This window comes from Anabrus simplex, chromosome 7 (assembly GCF_040414725.1).
Source record: "Anabrus simplex isolate iqAnaSimp1 chromosome 7, ASM4041472v1, whole genome shotgun sequence".
NCBI lineage: Eukaryota > Metazoa > Arthropoda > Insecta > Orthoptera > Tettigoniidae > Anabrus > Anabrus simplex.
Window position 1 is genome coordinate 51,080,804 of NC_090271.1, and position 20,122 is coordinate 51,100,925.

A 20,122-nucleotide genomic window follows, 5' to 3' on the forward strand; every position below is an offset into this window, starting at 1 on the left:
ACTTGGACATAATGGGTTCTTGAAGAAAATGATGCTTCCATAGAGAAAAAAGTTATAGAGGACGACGAAGATCAGAGTACATGACGCAGATATTAGATGACATGAGATGTGATTCCTGCTATGAACTGGTAAGGAAAGCAGATATTGTAAATGTGAAGAATGGGGAGTTGCTGCCAACCAGCCTCACAGCTAATGACTAGAGAGAGAGAGAGAGAGAGAAACTCTTTTTATCGGAAATCACCCAGAACAAATCGCGATGCTTTTCTTTGGACATTTTCCAGCTCAAAAATCGCGTTATCCTGGTGAGGATCCCACACACTGGAACCATACTCTATTTGTTGTCTTGCCAGGGACATATGATGCCTTCTCCTTTACAACCTTAATACAACCCCTAAACAACCTCATAACCATATGGATAGAAATATAAACTTTATTTACAAACCCGTTTACGTCATTACCCGAACCAAGAATTTTTCTTTTATTAAGACCTACGTGCAGTGATCTGCGCATGATCTCGGGCAAAACCGACGCCAATCCTTGGTCAAGTATCACCGCGATCATTTCCTCCGTTCAGCTTTGATCATGGTCTATGCACCGAAATTCTGAGCTGAGGGGTTCCGGGACGTGTTATCACACAGCAAAGTGAACCACTGATTTATTTTTACAGACAGGAGGGTCAACTGCGAACTTGACGGCAATTAACTTCTGATATTATCACCGAGTGAGTTGGCCGCAAGGTTTGGGTCACGTAGTTCTGACCTTGTACTCGAGAGATGGTGGGGTCGAATCCCAACGTTGGCAACCTGAAGAGAGTTTTCCTTGGTTTTTGATTTTCACACCGGGAAAAATTGAAATGGCGTATGGATTTAAGTGCCGGGAGTGTCCGAGGACATGTTCGGCTCGCCAGATGCAGGTCTTTTGATTTGACTCCCGTAGGCGACCTGGGCGTCGTGATGAGGACGAAATTATGATGACATCACATAGTCTACACCCAGACCCCGTGCCAGAGAAATTAACCAATGATGGTTAAAATTCCCGACCCTGTCGGGAATCGAACTCGGGACCCCTGTACCAAAGGCCAGCACGCTAACCATTTAGCCATGGAGACGGACTTCACACAGGGAAAATGCTGGGACTCTACCTTAATTAAAGCCATGCCGGCTACTTTCCCAACCCTAGCCCTTTCCCATCTTCGATGTGTAACGAAAAATCCACATCCTGTTCCCAAACATTCGACCGGGTCAAGGGTGGAATGAATGAAACCCACATCTACCGGCGAGGATAGGAATTGTGCCGGCTGCCGAAGCCTGTAGCACTTATTTGGGGGCAATGGTTAATGACTGAGAGATGAAATGAAATTATGTTGGAGAGTGTTGCTGGAATGAAACATAACAGGGAAAACCGAAGTACCCAGAGAAAAACCTGTCCCACTTCCACTTTCTCCAGCACAGATCTCACATGGAGTGACCGGGATTTGAACCCTTGAAACCCAGCGGTGAGAGGCCGGCGCGCTGCCGCCTGAGCCACGGGGGCTCTTAGGAAAATAACTTTAGATCAGGAATAGTGTACTCAGTCAAAAGTGCGACATATAGCTGAGCATGGGACACAGTGTAAACATGTCATAGATTTGTTAAACAGCTTCAAATTTTTATTGGAGACTCCGACATGCTGTGGATATGTTGAAATACATTGCATTGAATCTGGTAATTTTACAACTTGCTTACAATTTCGTTCCACTGGAAGGGAATAGTTAATTCATGAAGATTCAGGTTGATCGATAAATTAACTAGTAACATGCTCTAGATTCATGTTTCCTCGGAATGAGTGAATGTAAGGTATAATACAAAGTTCATTGCCACCTGTTTTGTGACTCATGACCTAATGGCTCCTGCGTGCGTTGAGTGTAATTACGGGCAACATTTATCGATATTTCCGTCTGGTGAACTGTTCGGACTAGTTAGACAAGTGAAGTGTTGATTATAATTACTTGGAGCGTACGTTACATGTTCTAAGTTAAGGACGTCTGTCTCACGGTGGCAATGACCTCGTGGAGCAAATGTATAACTTACTATCAGGGCCACGCACCACATATGATGAAGGAATTGTTAGAGGTCATCTGAATTTTGAGGACAGGATGAAAAATTTTAAAATAATAATAATATTAATAAAATAATAATAATAATAATGATAATAATAATAATAATAATAATAATAGTAATAATAATAATAATCAAACGCTATGGCGCAACAGCGACGAAGGGCCATAGTCTACTAAGCGACCGCTGCTCACCCCGAAGGCCTGCAGTTTATGAGGTGTCGTGTGGTCAGCACGAGGAAACTTTTCGTTCGTTATTTTTGGCTTCCAAGACCGGGACCTCCATCTCACTGCCAGATAGCTCCTCAATTGTTATGACGTAGCTGAGTGGGCATCGAACCAGTCCTCAGGTCCAGGTAAAAAACCCTGATCTGGTCGAGAATCGAAGCCGGGGCCTTCGGGTAACAGGCAAGCACACTACCCCTACACCAGAGGGCGGGAAATAATAATAATAATAATAATAATAATAATAATAATAATAATAATAATAATAATAATAACCACCTCTGTGGTGTAGTGGTTAGTGTGATTAGCTGCCTCGCCGGGAGGTCCGGGTTCGATTCCCGGCTCTGCCACGAAATTTGAAAAGTGGTACGAGGGTTCGAACGGGGTCCTCTCAGCCTAGGGAGGTCAATTGAGTAAAGGGGGGTTCGATTCCCTCCTCAGCCATCCTGGAAGTGGTTTTCCGTGATTTCCCACTTCTCCCCCAGGCAAATACAGGGATGGTACCTACCTAACTTAAGGCCATGGACGCTTCCTTCCCTCTTCCCTGTCTATCCCTTCCAGTATTCTCATCCCCTCACAAGGCTCCTGTTCGGCATAGCAGGTGAGGCCACCTGGGCGAGGTACTGGTCCACCTCCCCAGGTGTATCTCCCGACTGAAAGTCTCAAGCTCCAGGACACTGCCCTTGAGGCGGTAGAGGTGGGATCCCTCGCTGAGTCAGAGGGAAAAGCCAACCCTGGAGGGTAAACGGACTACGATACGAATAATAATAATACTAATAATAATAATAATAATAATAATAATAATAATAATAATAATAATAATGTTATTTACTTAACATCCCACTAACTACTTTCAGAGTTTTCGGAGACGCCGAGGTGCCGGATGTCTTTTACGTGCCAGTAAATCTATCGACACGAGGCTGACATACTTGAGCACCTTCAAATACCACCGGACTGAACCAGAATCTAACCTGCCAGGTTGGGGTAAGAAGGTCAGCGCCTCAACCGCCTGAGCCATTCACACTGGCGGATTTTTTAAAATTTGAACATAAATAAATAAATAAATAAATAAATAAATAAATAAATAAATAAATAAATAAATAAATAGCGCATTCATTTAAATGACACTTCTAATACTGAGAAAGAATAAAAATGAAGCACGTCTATAGACAGCGGTGTACTCGAAGTCAGGGCATGACAAATCCTGGAAATTCTGACTTTTAAAATGAGTGGGTTACTGTTACAATAAACTTCCTTCAACTTGTCATAAATCAGGCATACAGAGGATAGTTTCTGATAACAAAGAAGTAATCCATATTTTAATTCTTTTCTTTATTTCTTAATCTGCTTACCCTCCAGGGTTGGTTTTTCCCTCGGACTCAGCGAGGGATCCCACCTCAAAGGCAGTGTCCTGTAGCGTGAGACATTGGGTCGGGCGATACAACTGGGGAGAATGACCAGTACCTCGCCCAGGCGGCCTCACCTGCTATGCTGAACAGGGGCCTTGTGGGGGATGGGAAAATTGGATGGGACAGGCAATGAAGAGGGAAGGAAGCGGCCGTGGCCTTAAGTTAAGTACCATCCCGGCATTTTCCTGGAGGAGAAGTGGGAAACCACGGAAAACCACTTCCAGGATGGCTGAGGTGGGAATCGAACCCACCTCTACTCAATTGACCTCCCGAGGCTGAGTGGACCCCGTTCCAGCCCTCATACCACTTTTCAAATTTCGTGGCAGAGCCGGGAATCGAACCCGGACCTCCAGGGGTGGCAGGTAATCACGCTAACCACTACACCACAGGGACGGCACATATTTTCATTCACTAGTTTAAAAATATTAATTCGCTACACAGTAGTTTTCTATTGGACCTACTTTTAGCTATTAAAAAAAAATCCAGGTGTCCCTTTTGAATTGCGATTACAATTTTCACTTGAATAAACTCTTGAACTGTCGTGTGTTTCGGTACGGTGTTTTTGCAGCCATGTCTTCATATACTTCTCAGGCTTAAATCGCTTAACTGGTGTGGCATTTGAATGTATGAACATAGCGGTGGAGACCTAAGCAACGGACAATGGTAACTAATAATGTTATCCATGAAGCTCAACCTTCGCTGTTCATAGCTACGAGCGTAGGGAAAACTCGCCGATAGAACAGCGGAAAGAAAAAAAAAAAAAAAAAAGCAGCAGAGGTATACGCAAGAAACCAGAATGCATACTCTAATGAGTGGAATTAATCAGAGGGCACACGGCGTATTTTCGCGTGTACCCTCTACTACAGCCCTGTCTATATATGCTGCGGGACTCTCTACAGGTCATTCATTTCCATCTCTACCTGCGAACATGATTAACACTCAAACCCAAAAGGTGAAGATAATAACAGCATTAATTATAAATGTACACTTTTTGATGTTGGTAAATTACATTGAAATTCTAACGTGATTGTGTTCCAGATCCGAATGGTTACACTCACTGGAAAACGGATGATTTATTTCTTTGATAAATATCTATCTCTCTCCCTCTGACGGATATATTCCGTGTTATGAAAAGAGCAAATACTCATGTCTGCCTCTGTGGTGTACTGGTTAGCATGATATGCTGACACCCCCACCCCCGGAGGACCGGGTTCGATTCCTGGCTCTGCCACGAAATTTGAAATGTGGTATGAGGGCTGGAAGGGGGTCCACTCAGCCTCGGGAGGTCAACTGAGTAGAGCTGAGTTCGATTCCCACCTCAGCCATCCTCGAAGTTTTCTTCCGTGGTTTCCCACTTCTCTTCCAGGCAAATACCGGGATGGTACTTAAGGCCACGGACGTTTCCTTTCCTGTTCCCTGTCTATCCCTTCCAATCCTCCCATCCCCGCACAACGCCCCTGTTCAGCATACTAGGTGATGCCGCCTGGGCGAGGTACTGGTCCTCCTCCCCAGTTTTATCCCCGACCCAAAGTCTCACGCTGCTGGACACTGCTCTTGTAGCAGTAGAGGTGGGATCCCTCGCTGAGTATGAGGGAGAAACCAACCCTGGAGGGTAAACAGATTAAGAAAGAAAGAAAGAAAGAAAGCTAATACTCCTTCAAGATGCAGGGACAAAGCGAATACATGAGAACAAATCAACCGGACTTTTCAGCTCTTTTCTACTTCATTCCACTGTGTTGATTTGAATTACATATTTATCAAGCTGATGAAGTTACTACTAAAAGGATCACCTATGAGGCCACAGCTCCTTTCTGCGAGATGATTAAATGAAATTAAACTACTTATGTAATCATTTATGACTTACCAATGGAAGACATATTTCTAATTTATTTACTTAAATTTAGAGCGTGAATGCTTTTCATCTTAAACTCGAAGATTCAACTAACACCACCTGCCTTCTTTGAAGAACATTTCATTTACACTGAGAAGAGAGGTGGCTATTCACGAGTACAGTGGGTAGAACAACTGGTTGATGGAGTGCGGCGTGTCTCAGGATCACATTAATCAGTCAGCCATAATTCAACAACCTTCCCACTTTACATACCCTGAAACTATAAATCTGACTGTTTGTTACGACCGCATATGAACTATAGTCTCACGGGTGAACGAAATAAGGCAAACTTGATGACAAATAACTTAATTCTACGTCTGCAAATCATTTAGACCTGTCGGGAATATTTATATCAAATAACTATCGGGATGAGAATTTGGATAATTAAATGTTAGAAAGTAATTTAGTCTGCCTTGTTTGGTGTAGTGGTTAGTGTGAATAGCTGCCATCCCCAAAGAATCGGGTGGTTTCCCATTTTCACACTAGGCAAATGCTGGGGCTGTACCTTAATTAAGGCCACGGCCGCTTCCTTTCCATTCCTCGTCATTTCCTGTCGCATCGTCGCCATAAGACCTATCTGTGTCGGTGCGACGTAAAGCAACTAGCAAAGAATCGGGTTCGATTCCCAGCTCTGCTACGAAATTTGAAAAATGGTACGAGGTTTGGAACGAGGTCCACTCAGCCTCGGGAGGTCAACTGAGTAAGAAGGTGTTCGATTCCCTCCTCAGCCACCTTCGAAGTAGTTTTCCATGGTTTCCCACTTCTCTTCCATGCAAATGCCGGGTGGTACCTAACTTAAGGCCACGACCGCTTCCTTCCCTCTTCCTTGTCTATCCTTTCCAACCTTCCAATCCCGCCACAAGACCGCTGTTCAGCATAGCAGGTGAGACCGCCTGGGCGAGGTACTGGTCCTCATCCCCAGTTGTATTCCCCGACGCAAAATCTCACGCTCCTGGACACTGCCGTTGAGGTGGTAGAGGTGGGATCCCTCGCTGAGTCCGGGAGGAAAAGCTACCCTGGGGGTAAACGGATTATGACAGAAATAAATACATACATCATCATTATAGACTGTTATGCCTTTCAGCGTTCAGTCTTCAAGCCTCTGTGAATTTACTAAACGTCGCCACAATCCTCTATTTGCAACTAGTGCTGTGGCCTCATTTAGTTCTCTACCTCTTATCTTTAAATCGTTAAAAACTGAGTCTAACCATCGTCGTCTTGGTCTCCCTATACTTCTCTTACCCTCCACATCAGAGTCCATTATACTCTTAGGTAACTTATCCTCGCCCATTCGTCTCACATGACCCCACCACCGAAGCCGGTTTATGCGTACAGCTTCATCCATTGAGTTTATTCCTAAATTAGCCTTTATCTCCTCATTCCGACTACCCTCCTGCCATTGTACCCACCTGTTTGTACCAGCAATCATTCTCGCTACTTTTATGTCTGTTACTTCTAACTTATGAATAAGATATCCTGAGTCCACCCAGCTTTCGCTCCCGTAAAGCAAAGTTTGTCTGAAAACAGACCGATGTAAAGATAGTTTCTTCTGGGAGCTGACTTCCTTCTTACAGAATACTGCTGATTGCAACTGCGAGCTCACTGCATTAGCTTTACTACACATTGATTCAATCTCCCTTACTATATTACCATCCTGGGAGAACACACAACCTAAATACTTGAAATTATCGACCTGTTCTACCTTTGTATCACCAATCTGACATTCAATTCTGTTGAATTTCTTACCTACTGACATCAGTGTAGTCTTTGAGAGGCTAATTTTCACACCATACTCATTGCACCTATTTTCAAGTTCCAAGATATTAGACTGCAGGCTTTCGGCACAATCTGCCATTAAGACCAAGTCGTCAGCACAGGCCAGACTGCTTACTACATTTCCACCTAACTGAATCCCTCCCTGCCATTTTATACCTTTCAGCAGATGATCCATGTAAACTACGAAAAGCAGAGGTGAAAGATTACAGCCTTGTCTAACCCCTGTAAGTACCCTGAACCAAGAACCCATCAATTCTCACTGAAGCCCAATTGTCAACATTAATGCCTTTGATTGATTTTAATAATCTACCTTTAATTCCATAGTCCCCCAGAAATAAAGAAAGAAAAAAGAAAATAATTTAAATCGTTCTGCAGATGAATTTTGTTAAAATGAAACCTCATTTTCTCACCGAAAGGCCTTACTTCATTGTACTGTAGCCCAGACATTGTACCATACGGCAAATGCCGGACACAGTCTGGATTGTTTAATCAAGCTCATACATAGCCTTGTCGCCATACTGAACATGCTTATCACCTCATTTCTCCGGAAAATCACTTGCAATTGATTTCCAAAGTGAATGAAATTCACACAACACCTAAAATTTTAATGGATACAAACTATCAGACGTGCAATAGGCCAAAGATTTGTGGCTACAGCAATACTACTAGACGTAAGCGGTGTCTTTGATAAAATAAGCCCTGGTTTACTGCTGCTCAAACTCCGTAGTCTCAACTTTAATCTGATATCTCTTAAAATTGTTAGCTTCTACCTCAGTGACCGCCGGCAACGATTATATCAGGTGGTGGTGGTGCCTAGTTGTACTTAAAAGGAAGTACAACTAGGCAACCATCCTCTATATAACACTAATCAGAGAAGAAAAAAGAAAAAGGGGTCCGACACTTCGAAAAATGAAGGTAGTAGGAACAATGTACTCAGGATGGCTAATAGTTGTCCCGCAGGGGTCGGTTTAGGCCCAGTTTTATTTCTTATTGTAAACGACATTGGAGATACATTGAAATATAGCTAGTACCTCATCTACGCAGATGATCTTAAGATTTATTATCACTCACATCCATAAGATATACATGTAACCATTGACAGTGTAAATTTTGACTTACGACAATTCACTGACTATACCAAAAACAACAGCTTCTAGATAAATCCTAAAAAAACTCAGACTATAATATGTGGTACCAAAAGAAACCTTCAGTTGTTAAAAAGTAGGCATGTACCCCCAATTATGTTAAATAATACTGTCGTGACCTATTGTACGTCAGTGAGAAAGTTCTTCTTCTTTTTCTGCTCCATCTGGTTACCCTCCAGGGTCGGGTTTTTGTCTCGGACTGAGCGAGGGATCTCACCTCTACCACCTCAAGGGCAGTGTCCTGGAGCTGCAGACTCTGGGTCGGGGGATACAACTGGGGACGATGTCCAGTACCTCGCCCAGGCGGCCTCACCTGCTACGATGAACAGGGGCCTTATGGGCGGATGGGAAGATTGGAAGGGATAGGCAAGGAAGAGGGAAAGAAGCGGCCGTGGCCGTAAGTTAGGTACCATCCCGGCATTTGCCTGGTGGAGAAGTGGGAAACTATGGAAAACCACTTCCAGGATGGCTGAGGTGGGAATCGAACACACTCTACTCAGTTGACCTCCAGGGGCTGAGTGGATCCCTTTCCAGCCCTCGTACCACTTTTCAAATTTCGTAGCAGAGCCGGGAATCGAACCCGGGCCTCCGGGGATGGCAGCTAATCACACTAACCACTACACCACAGAGGCGGACCAGTGAGAAACTTAGGTATTAAAATGACTGAGACGCTAAATTGGACCGAACAAGTGGCACATGCCTTAAAGATCAGAAATCCACTTTTCCTCTCAAACACTACTCTGCTTTATTTCCAAGTCATATTAAAAAATAACGTGCGCGTAGAGGCGCGCGGCTGTGAGCTTGCATCCGGGAGATAGTAGGTTCGAATCCCACTATCGGCAGCCCTGAAGATGGTTTTCCGTGGTTTCCCATTTTCACACCAGGCAAATGCTGGGACTGTACCTTAATTAAGGCCACGGCCGCTTCCTTCCAACTCCTAGGCCTTTCCTATCCCATCGTCGCCATAAGACCTATCTGTGTCGGTGCGACGTAAAGCCCCTAGCAAAAAAAAAAAATAACGGGTACAATCCTTAATGTGTTCTAGTCTACTGCGACATTGTATTTACTGACATTTCTAATGACAGTAATTAGATGCTAGAACGTAGTTTAAATATTTGTATTAGATTTATATTTAAGCTGCGGTATCATTCTCACATTGTCCGACTCGTTGGCTGAACGGTCAGCGTACTGGCCTTCGGTACAGAGGGTCCCGGGTTCGATTCCAGGCCGGGTCGGTGGATTTTAACCTTAATTGGTTAATTCCAATGGCACGGGGTCTGGGTGTACAGTATGTGTTCATTTTCATTTCATCCTCATCACGACGCGCAGGTCGCCTACGGGTGTCAAATAGAAAGACCTGCACCTGGAGAGCCGAACTCATCCTGGAATATCCTGGCACTAAAAGCCATACGACATTTCATATCATTCTCACATTTCTCCTTAGGGAGTTGTCACAGCTTCGTGTTTATAAGCGTCGCAGTTTCCACGTGTTATCCCTTCTGCATGGAATTCTAAACTCAGGTGTACCAAATTACATTTCATCACACTTAACAGTAGCATCCGTGGCTCAGGCGGCAGAGCGCCGGCCTCCCACCACTGGGTTCCGTGGTTCAAATCCCGCTCACTCCATGTGAGATTTGTGCTGGACGAAGCATAGACGGGACAGGTTTTTCTCCGGGTACTCCGGTTTTCCCTGTCACATTTTATTCCAGCAACACTATCCAATATCATTTCATTTCATCTGACATTCATCAATCATTGCCCCAGACTAGTGCGACAGGCTTCGGCAGCCGGCACAATTCCTATCCCCGCCGCTAGATGGGGGCTTCATTCATTCCATTCCTGACCCAGTCGAATGACTGGAAACAGGCTGTGGATTTTCATTTTTTTTAATCACACTTTAATTACCTCTCTTCGTATCATAACCACGATACACGATCTGGCCCCTCTTTATCTATATCTCTCAGTCACCCCAGGGTCCGACTCGTTCGCTGAATGGTCAGCGTACTGGCCGTCGGTTCAGAGGATCCCGGGTTCGGTTCCCGGACGAGGTCGGGGATTTTAACCTTCATTGGTTAATTCCAATGGCCAGGGGACTGGGTGTTTGTGCTGTCCCCAACATCCCTGCAACTCACACACCACACGTAACACTATCCTCCACCAATAACATGCAGTTACCTACTCATGGCAGATGCCGCCCACCCTCATCGGAGGGTCTGCCTTACTCGGTTATAAATAGCCACACGAAATTATTATTAGTCACCCCAACTGCTCCTTCGTAGTCACAACCACTAGACTGTGGACCACCCTCCCTGACAAATAATAATGCTACTTGCTTTACGTCCCACTAACTACTTTTACGGTTTTCGGAGACGTCGAGGTGCCGGAATTTTGTCTCGCAGGAGTTCTTTTACGTGCCAGTAAATCTACCGACACGTGGCTGCCATATTTGAGCACCTTCAAATATCACCGGACTGAGCCAGGATCGAGCCTGCCAAGTTGGGGTCAGAAGGCCAGCGCCTCATCCGTCTGAGCCACTCAGCTCGTAGGAGATTTAAGGTGGGTTGCCGAAAATCACTTACTGAATGCTTCTAGCTGACTTGTATGACGAGTGAAGTGTGCACGAATGCGAGAATGAGCATATTTTCATCGAAAATTAGAAATGTATTTGCTAGTTAGCTTTTTCCGTATGTCCTTCTTTTTTTTACTATTTCGGTAGGGCAATCTATGGACCACGGTGCTTGTGTTTTAGATGTTTTTTGATGTCATCGTCGTTGTTTGCCACAATTGGTGTTCTTAGCGGTTGGTTTGGCAGCTGTTTCCTTGTTGGTACCTCGAGCTTTTCTGATAGCCCAGTAGTCCTTCATTTTCCAGCTAAATTCAATCTTACGTTCCTCAGACCATTTCCTGGTCTCGTCTTTTGGTCTGGGTAACTTCTGTGAGAGATGTTACAAAGGATTTAGTTTTAAGAGTTGTATGATAGTTAATCCGATCAGCTATGTCATTTTGATTTATATGGAGTTCCGAAGGTTTCTTTTATTATTACTATTGCTAGTTTTATGGTATTAATTATTCATTTATATTGTCATGTTTTACATTCTATAATCATGTCTATTATTACTATCTACATGTTTTCTATTAGTACTACTATATATTTTTCTTCTTAAATTATTTATTGTAATTTGTTTAATTACATTTCTGCTAAATAATTATTTAAATGTTGTGTTTAAGTGCAGGAAAGAGCCTTGAGCCCAGACTTTGCCACGAATAAAGACGAATTACTTACTTAATTATTCTACGTCCCACCAAAAAAATTTACGGTTTTCGGGGACGCTGAGGTGCCGGAATTTTCTCCCGCAGGAGTTCTTTTACGTGCCAGTACATCTACCGCCATGAGGCTGAGGTATTTGAGCGCCCTCACATACCACTGGAGTGAGCCAGGATCGAACCTGCCAAAATGGACTCAGAAGGCTCTACCGTCTGAGCTGCTCAGCGCGACTGTCCCGGCATTTGCCTGGAAGTGAAAATGAGAAACCATGGACCACAATTCTCAAGACAGCCAACTGTTGGGTTCAAATCCACTCGTCTCCCGAATGCAGAACTTTGCTCCATAGCCGGAGCACGTTAACAGGCGCGGCCAATGCGGTCGGTGTCAAGGGACTTGTATATGCTCATAAAAAAGCGCGCACACACACACACACACACACACACACACACACACACACACACACACACACACACACACACACACACACACACTTGTAGCCATTCAGACAAGCAACTCAATGTTGGAAACATCCTAGGGATATGAGCTACGAATTTTAGGTAAATATAATAAAGTATGAGAATATATTCTTTATTTATTCCTACAAATTACAAGCTTTCCCTAATAATCGTTATCCGGTCGATTAGATTAGCAGTTTTTCTTTTTTACCACTACGAGCGCTAATGTGAGTCAACGTATTGTTTCACCTAAGGACCACTACGAGCGCTAATGTGAGTCAACGTATTGTTTCACCTAAGCACCACTACGAGCGCTAATGTGAGTCAATGTATGGTTTCACCTAAGCACCACTACGAGCGCTAATGTGAGTCAATGTGTGGTTTCACCTCAGCACCACTACGAGCGCTAATGAGAGTCAACGTATTGTTTCACCTAAGCACCACTACGAGCGCTAATGTGAGTCAATGTATGGTTTCACCTAAGCACCACTACGAGCGCTAATGTGAGTCAACGTATTGTTTCACCTAAGCACCACTACGAGCGCTAATGTGAGTCAATGTATGGTTTCACCTAAGCACCACTACGAGCGCTAATGTGAGTCAATGTATGGTTTCACCTAAGCACCACTACGAGCGCTAATGTGAGTCAATGTGTGGTTTCACCTCAGCACCACTACGAGCGCTAATGAGAGTCAACGTATTGTTTCACCTAAGCACCACTACGAGCGCTAATGTGAGTCAATGTACGGTTTCACCTAAGCACCACTACGAGCGCTAATGTGAGTCAACGTATTGTTTCACCTAAGCACCACTACGAGCGCTAATGTGAGTCAACGTATTGTTTCACCTAAGCACCACTACGAGCGCTAATGTGAGTCAATGTATGGTTTCACCTAAGCACCACTACGAGCGCTAATGTGAGTCAATGTATGGTTTCACCTAAGCACCACTACGAGCGCTAATGTGAGTCAACGTATTGTTTCACCTAAGCACCACTACGAGCGCTAATGTGAGTCAATGTATGGTTTCACCTAAGCACCACTACGAGCGCTAATGTGAGTCAACGTATTGTTTCACCTAAGCACCACTACGAGCGCTAATGTGAGTCAATGTATGGTTTCACCTAAGCACCACTACGAGCGCTAATGTGAGTCAATGTATGGTTTCACCTAAGCACCACTACGAGCGCTAATGTGAGTCAACGTATTGTTTCACCTAAGCACCACTACGAGCGCTAATGTGAGTCAATGTATGGTTTCACCTAAGCACCACTACGAGCGCTAATGTGAGTCAACGTATTGTTTCACCTAAGCACCACTACGAGCGCTAATGTGAGTCAATGTATGATTTCACCTAAGCACCACTACGAGCGCTAATGTGAGTCAACGTATTGTTTCACCTAAGCACCACTACGAGCGCTAATGTGAGTCAACGTATGGTTTCAACTAAGCACCACTACGAGCGCTAATGTGAGTCAATGTATGGTTTCACCTAAGTACCACGTCCGACTCGTTGGCTGAATGGTCAGCGTACTGGCGTTCGGTTCAAAAGGTCCTGGGTTCGATTCCCGGCTGGGTCGGGGATTTTAACCTTCATTGATTAATTCCAATAGCCCGGGGGCTGGTTGTTTGTGCTGTTCCCAACATCCCTGCAACTCACACACCACACATAACACTATCCTTCACCACCACAATAACACGCAGTTACCTACACATGGCAGATGCCGCCCACCCTCTTCGGAGGGTCTGCCTTATAAGGGCTGCATTCGGGTAGAAATAGCCAAACAAAATTATTATTACCTAAGCACCACTACGAGCGCTAATGTGAGTCAATGCAGAGTTTTACTTACGCCCTTATAACTATATTCGACGTGGACATTTTTCAAAAATCAAAAAACGCCTGAGGGTATTAAACTAAGGAACACATTACAGAAAGAATTATGTAAATAAGTTAATTTGGCTAGGATTTTAATAAAAAAAGAAAATGAATAAAGAAACAAGCGATTTTAGGCTGCTTTACCGGAACTGCATTTAGGCCGGAAGTATTTACTGAGGGATTTTTTTTTTTTTTTTTTTTTTTTCGATAGAGCTCTTCAAGACTCGCAATTTGAAACTCTTCTGGGCTCTTTAGCCCTTCAACTTTCGGCACAATTGAGGAAATTACTTTATTTTACGTTTCTCATAGTATGGGGTCCGGCTTCATGGCTAAAGGATTAGCGTGCTGGCCTGTGGTGACAGGGGTCCTGGGTTCGATTCCCGGCAGAGTCGGGAATTTTAATCATCATTGGTTAATTTCTCTGGCACGGCGGCTGAGTGTATGTGTTGTCTTCATCATCATTTCATCCTCATCACGTCCCGCAGGTCGCCTACGGGAGTCAAATCAAAAGACCTGCACCTGGCGAGCCGAACCCGTCCTGGGATCTCCCGGCACAAAAAGCCATACGCCATTTCATTTCATAGTATGGGGAGCCCTGCTTTCTCTGCTAAGAAATGTTTTTTGGCCGCCTCTGTGGTGTAGTGGTTAGTGTGATGAGCTGCCACCCCCCGGAGGCCCGAGTTCGATTCCCGACTCTGCCACGAAATTTAAAAAGTGGTACGAGGGCTGGAACGGGGTCCACTTAACCTCGGGAGGTCAACTGAGTAGAGGTGGATTCGATTCTCATCTCAGCCATCCTCGAAATGATTTTCCGTGTTTTATCACTTCTCCTCCACGCAAATTTCGGGATGATACCTAACTTCACGTTCCCGCTTCCTTGCCTATCCCTTCCAAACTTCCCATCCACCCACAAGGCCCCTGTTAATTGTAGGAGGCGAGGCCGCCCAGGCAAAGTACTGGTCATCTTCCCCAGTATACCCGGCACAGTGTCTCACGCTCCAGCACACTGCCCTTGAGGCGGTAGAGGTGGGATCCCTCGCTGAGTCTGAGGGAAAAACCAATCCTGGAGGGTAAACAGATTAAGAAAGAAAGAAGAAAGTGCGGGGAACTACGACGTTTTCTATCTTCAAACATTTACAACCGAGCTCGATAGCTGCAGTCGCTTAAGTGCGGCCAGTATCCAGTATTCGGGAGATAGTAGGTCCGAACCCCACTGTCGGCAGCCCTGAAAATGGTTTTCCGTGGTTTCCCATTTTCACACCAGGCAAATGCTGGGGCTGTACCTTAATTAAGGCCACGGCCTCTTCCTTCCCACTCCTAGCCCTTTCCTGTCCTGTCGTCGCCATAAGACCTATCTGTGTCGGTGCGACGTAAAGCAAAAAGAAAAAAGAAAAAAAAAGACACTTACAATTATTAATCGGAAACGAATCTGCGATATCGGGTATCAGAAGAAATTACTTGCTCAATGGTACTTTAATGTGTGAGTGAAGCACTACGTAAACCTGGACTAATTAGCAGTAATTCGCAATAGCAGCTGTAAATACGTTTCACAGCTCACCTTACATAAAAATGACTGAAGAGTTTTGTAAGGCTGGTACGCAATGGAGAAGGTGCAAGATTCCTGAGAGTAAGATCTTCTTGGAATCACAGCAGAAAGCTCTTACTTCCATATGCAGACCACGACAACCGCCAGGGGCGAGGAAGACGCAAAGAACAGGTTCCTTCGTGAACTCTTCTGTCTGCTGCAATGATCGTTACTTAACTCGGCGGACCAGTGTGCTGCGTAAGATCGCACGGAACACTTTTCACTGCTAACTCTCATTTTCTACGCGGATTTACACTCATAAGCGGTACCTTCCTGGTTTGTTTCTCTGCAAAGATGGATACAACTAGTACTCAGCATGGTCGTGGCTCGTCCCCCTGTACCTATCTTCTGCATGCCATAAGAGGTGACTAAAAGGGAGACCCCAGAGGGTCTTAGCTTGCGAGCGTGAGGAGGCATCTACGAGGCTCCTGACGGAGCCTGGCATTATTTCCACTTACTTGCGCCAATCTCCTCAGTTTCAATTTTTAGAATTTGCTTTACGTCGTACCGACACAGACAGGTCTTATGGCGACGATTGGATAGGAATGGTCTAAGATTGGGAAGGAAGCGGTCGTGGCCTTAATTAAGATACAGCCTTTGCCTCATGTAAAAGTGGGAAAACCATATTCATGTCTGCCGACAGTGGAGTTCGAACCCACAATCTCCCGACTGCAAGCTCACAGCTACGTGACCCTAACCGCACGGCCAACTCGCACGGTCTCCTCAGTTTCATCCATCCTATCCGACCTCCCTTAATCAACTCTTGTTCTTTTCTGATTCCGACGGTATTAGGTTTACGAGACCTAAGGAGTCTTTTATTTTCAAGCCCTTCGTGACCCTTATCTTTCTTTGGCCGACACCTTTATTTCTGCGAAGTGTCTCATCCTTTCCATTTTCCCCATGATTACTGTTAAGACAGGAGGATTGCCCAATTGCCCTTCCTCTTATAACAATATTCACCACCAGCACACACCAGTCGTGGCTCGTATAGCCGATAACGTCCTGGCATATTCAGAACTGTTTAATTTTGAAGATATCTCCCTCTTACCGTTACTTCAATTCTAAGCATTGTGATCCCTGAGAACGCTATTGGTCAGTTGCAGTGGCGTGCACTGAACCCCATCTACCCCAGCGCTGCTGGGGTAAAGAAATTTGTATTAACATTTTATTATTATTCCTTAGAACGCTTGTAAAATGTTTCAAAAATTGCGAACATCTAAGCCAAGCCAAGTACAGCTGTCACGATAATCCGCTCGCACTACCACAGTTTAGATTCTCCAGAGAGCTGGGTTTCTTTGCCGGCGCAAAAGAGAGGTACCCCTGCGAAATTTAAGGTCGCTTGTGTGACGCATGCACTTCAAGCTTCCTTGTCCTGGGAACGGGGCGGAGCTGTAGGTCCTCCCCCGACAGCAATTTACGGTGACAGGCCAGGTAGCTGAGGCAAGGTAACGTTAGTTTTAATACTTGACACTCGAAGTGTTCAGCGTCACACACTAAAGACTGCAAAATTCAACATTTTAATAATATAGCCACTTGCATATCGTCTTCCTAATAAAAATAAAGCCAGTATATAAAATCAATTGTAATATGGAATATATTTTAGTCTTGGGTTTCGGCGTGTATACAGTTTTATCGAGCAATTCATTGATAGCACGTGTAGAGTATGTGTTCTGATAGCCACAGAAAAATATTTGGGTTGTCCAGCATGAACACAGAGTTAAGCGCGAATGGTTGTCTGTGATGGTGGTGTATAATGAATTTTTGTAGTGTTCCTCTTGGATTATAGGTGAAGGTTTCGCGAGTTCCGCGGCCTTCTTCATTAATATAACGTGTGTTGTACGTCGTGACAAATATTTTCCCTCGCTCGTCGTTGATGCACGTACATTCAGTTGCAGAGAAAATATAAAACCTTCAACGACGGTAAAATACCAGTTACATTTTGCTGATTAGTTTAGATTAGGCTTTTTAAGTAAAAACATATACTTAGTCCCAATGTTTTTTTCTGATAACCATGGCTGTACTATCACGGAGCATCACCGGGTGAAACTGTAAGTACATTGTTTTAAATCTGCTATAGATCAAGTTATGATGGTGTCGTCACTGCCGTGAATATCTATTTGGAAATATGTGCGAGCGTGTGGTTGAAAACATTCTCGAAAAATCTTTCTCAGGGAGACCTTATAGTCCTCTCCGTGTAAGGACGTACCCTAAGGGTACAACCTTACCCTTTCTCCCCTGTAATATTAAGGTATTGATTTATAGTTACTTTTCTTGCTGTTGGGTATTTTGCAGGTCTTTTTCAGTGTCGCTAACCACACAGTTTAGGGACCCTACTTGCCGATACGATGTCTTACATTTACCGTTAATCTGGCACGTTGGCAACATTCAATCACTGTTCTAGCGTGAATTGCGTGTTGACACCGCATCGCCGTTAAAGTCACTAGTGATACATTTGCGAGAATATTTAAAGCATATTTTCTTTTTCTTTGGGATTGTAAATCTATTTGGCTAATACCAGGTAAGTAGAATTGTGGCATGTTCGGATAATGCATTCAATAACATAGTTTGTGTGAAATGATGAAAGTGCTCAAATACGCCAGTCTCATGTCTAGATCTACCGGTGCATGAAATAACTCTTGCGGGACGAAATTTTGGCAGTAGAACTTATTATTATTTTCAAATCCGCAGTGAACTTGAAAGCTGACCTGATTTCCGTTCACGGAGCTTGGCACATTAGTATTTCTATATGTTTCCTGCAGGCTGAAAATATGCCCAATAATCTCTCTCCTTACTGGTTACCGGTATTGAAGAGAGAAGAAAATGTTCGCGCAAAAGAAAGGGAAGTCATTGGATGTCTGGAACTTTCGAAAATCACACTGCAAAGACTTATTAAATAAATTGCATCTTTTAACATGCCCCTCTTTTCAAGAATATGGTTATAGTACGCCTACTGTATATCAAAATAAAGACAGATATATGTAACATTAATTTGAGTGAGAAAGTATGTTTATTTCCTTAATTCCTCATTGAGCGTGGAAATCGACTTAATTATGAATATCTTGATTTATTTCATCTTAACTTTTATCATTTACTAGGGTAGAGAAACATTCATTATCGGTGTTTACATTGAGGTTAGTTTGTTATGGTTATGTCTGGTGATTTTAATATGTAACCAGGGAGGTTGGCAGCAATGATCAGCCATTACAAAAAAAGAAAAAAGAAGAGCATCGGGCGGCGATATTTACTTTCTGGGGTATTGCCTTACGTGGCGATTACTATACAAACCATTATTCTCGTCATTATTCCGTATTGAAAAATAGCTGATCACAAAGTTTATACAAGGAGTGATTTTAATACCACCTATTCAATACAAATTTATTCCACATAGTGTGGTTAAATACACATGGAAATTATCAGAAATTTGAAGTACATGTTTCGCCCACTATTTATTGGGCATCATCAGCTTCAATCTTAAAACACATATGGTCTAAGGAGTCATAATAACTTACGTAAAAAATATTGATGAATATTTACAAGTGTTAATACTGTGGATGCAAAATGTTTACAGTAAAAAAAATTGGTATTTAAATAGAACTTATACTAAAATCACTATGCAAATTTATGTGTTCATCTAAAAATAATAGTCCTATAACAAGTGGGCGAAACATGTACTTCAAATTTCTGATAATTTCCATGTGTATTTAACCACACTATGTGGAATAAATTTGTATTGAATAGGTGGTATTAAAATCACTCCTTGTATAAACTTTGTGATCAGGTAGACCTTTCCACGAAAAACGCAGCGTTATAAAATGGTAGTGTTGACTTTAGAGAGTGTAGTGGGGCTACGATTGTTTTTTTTTGCTAGGGGCTTTACGTCGCACCGACACAGATAGGTCTTATGACGACGATGGGATAGGAAAGGCCTAGGAGTTGGAAGGAAGCGGCCGTGGCCTTAATTAAGGTACAGCCCCAGAATTTGCCTGGTGTGAAAATGGGAAACCACGGAAAACCATCTTCAGGGCTGCCGATAGTGGGATTCGAACCTACTATCTCCCGGATGCAAGCTCACAGCCGCGCGCCTCTACGCGCATGGCCCACTCGCCCGGTGTTCATATTTCAAAAACTTTTTTTCAGCTGGGGTAATGAATATGTTCACCGCACGCCACTGGTCAGTTATCTCCTCTTGCGGTCCTCGGCCAGACCTGCTGCACTAAAGAGGTTCAGCCCAGTTTTACTCTTGATAATATTCGATCATCGAGTGGAAACACGTCCACGATCTCTCTTGCCAGGAACATTTCCAAGAATGATCAGTTTTTCTATGCTGTCATTCTCACGTCACGCAGTGCGCCCCAAACAACTGTAAAACTCTTCGTTTACATCTGATGATAATCTGAT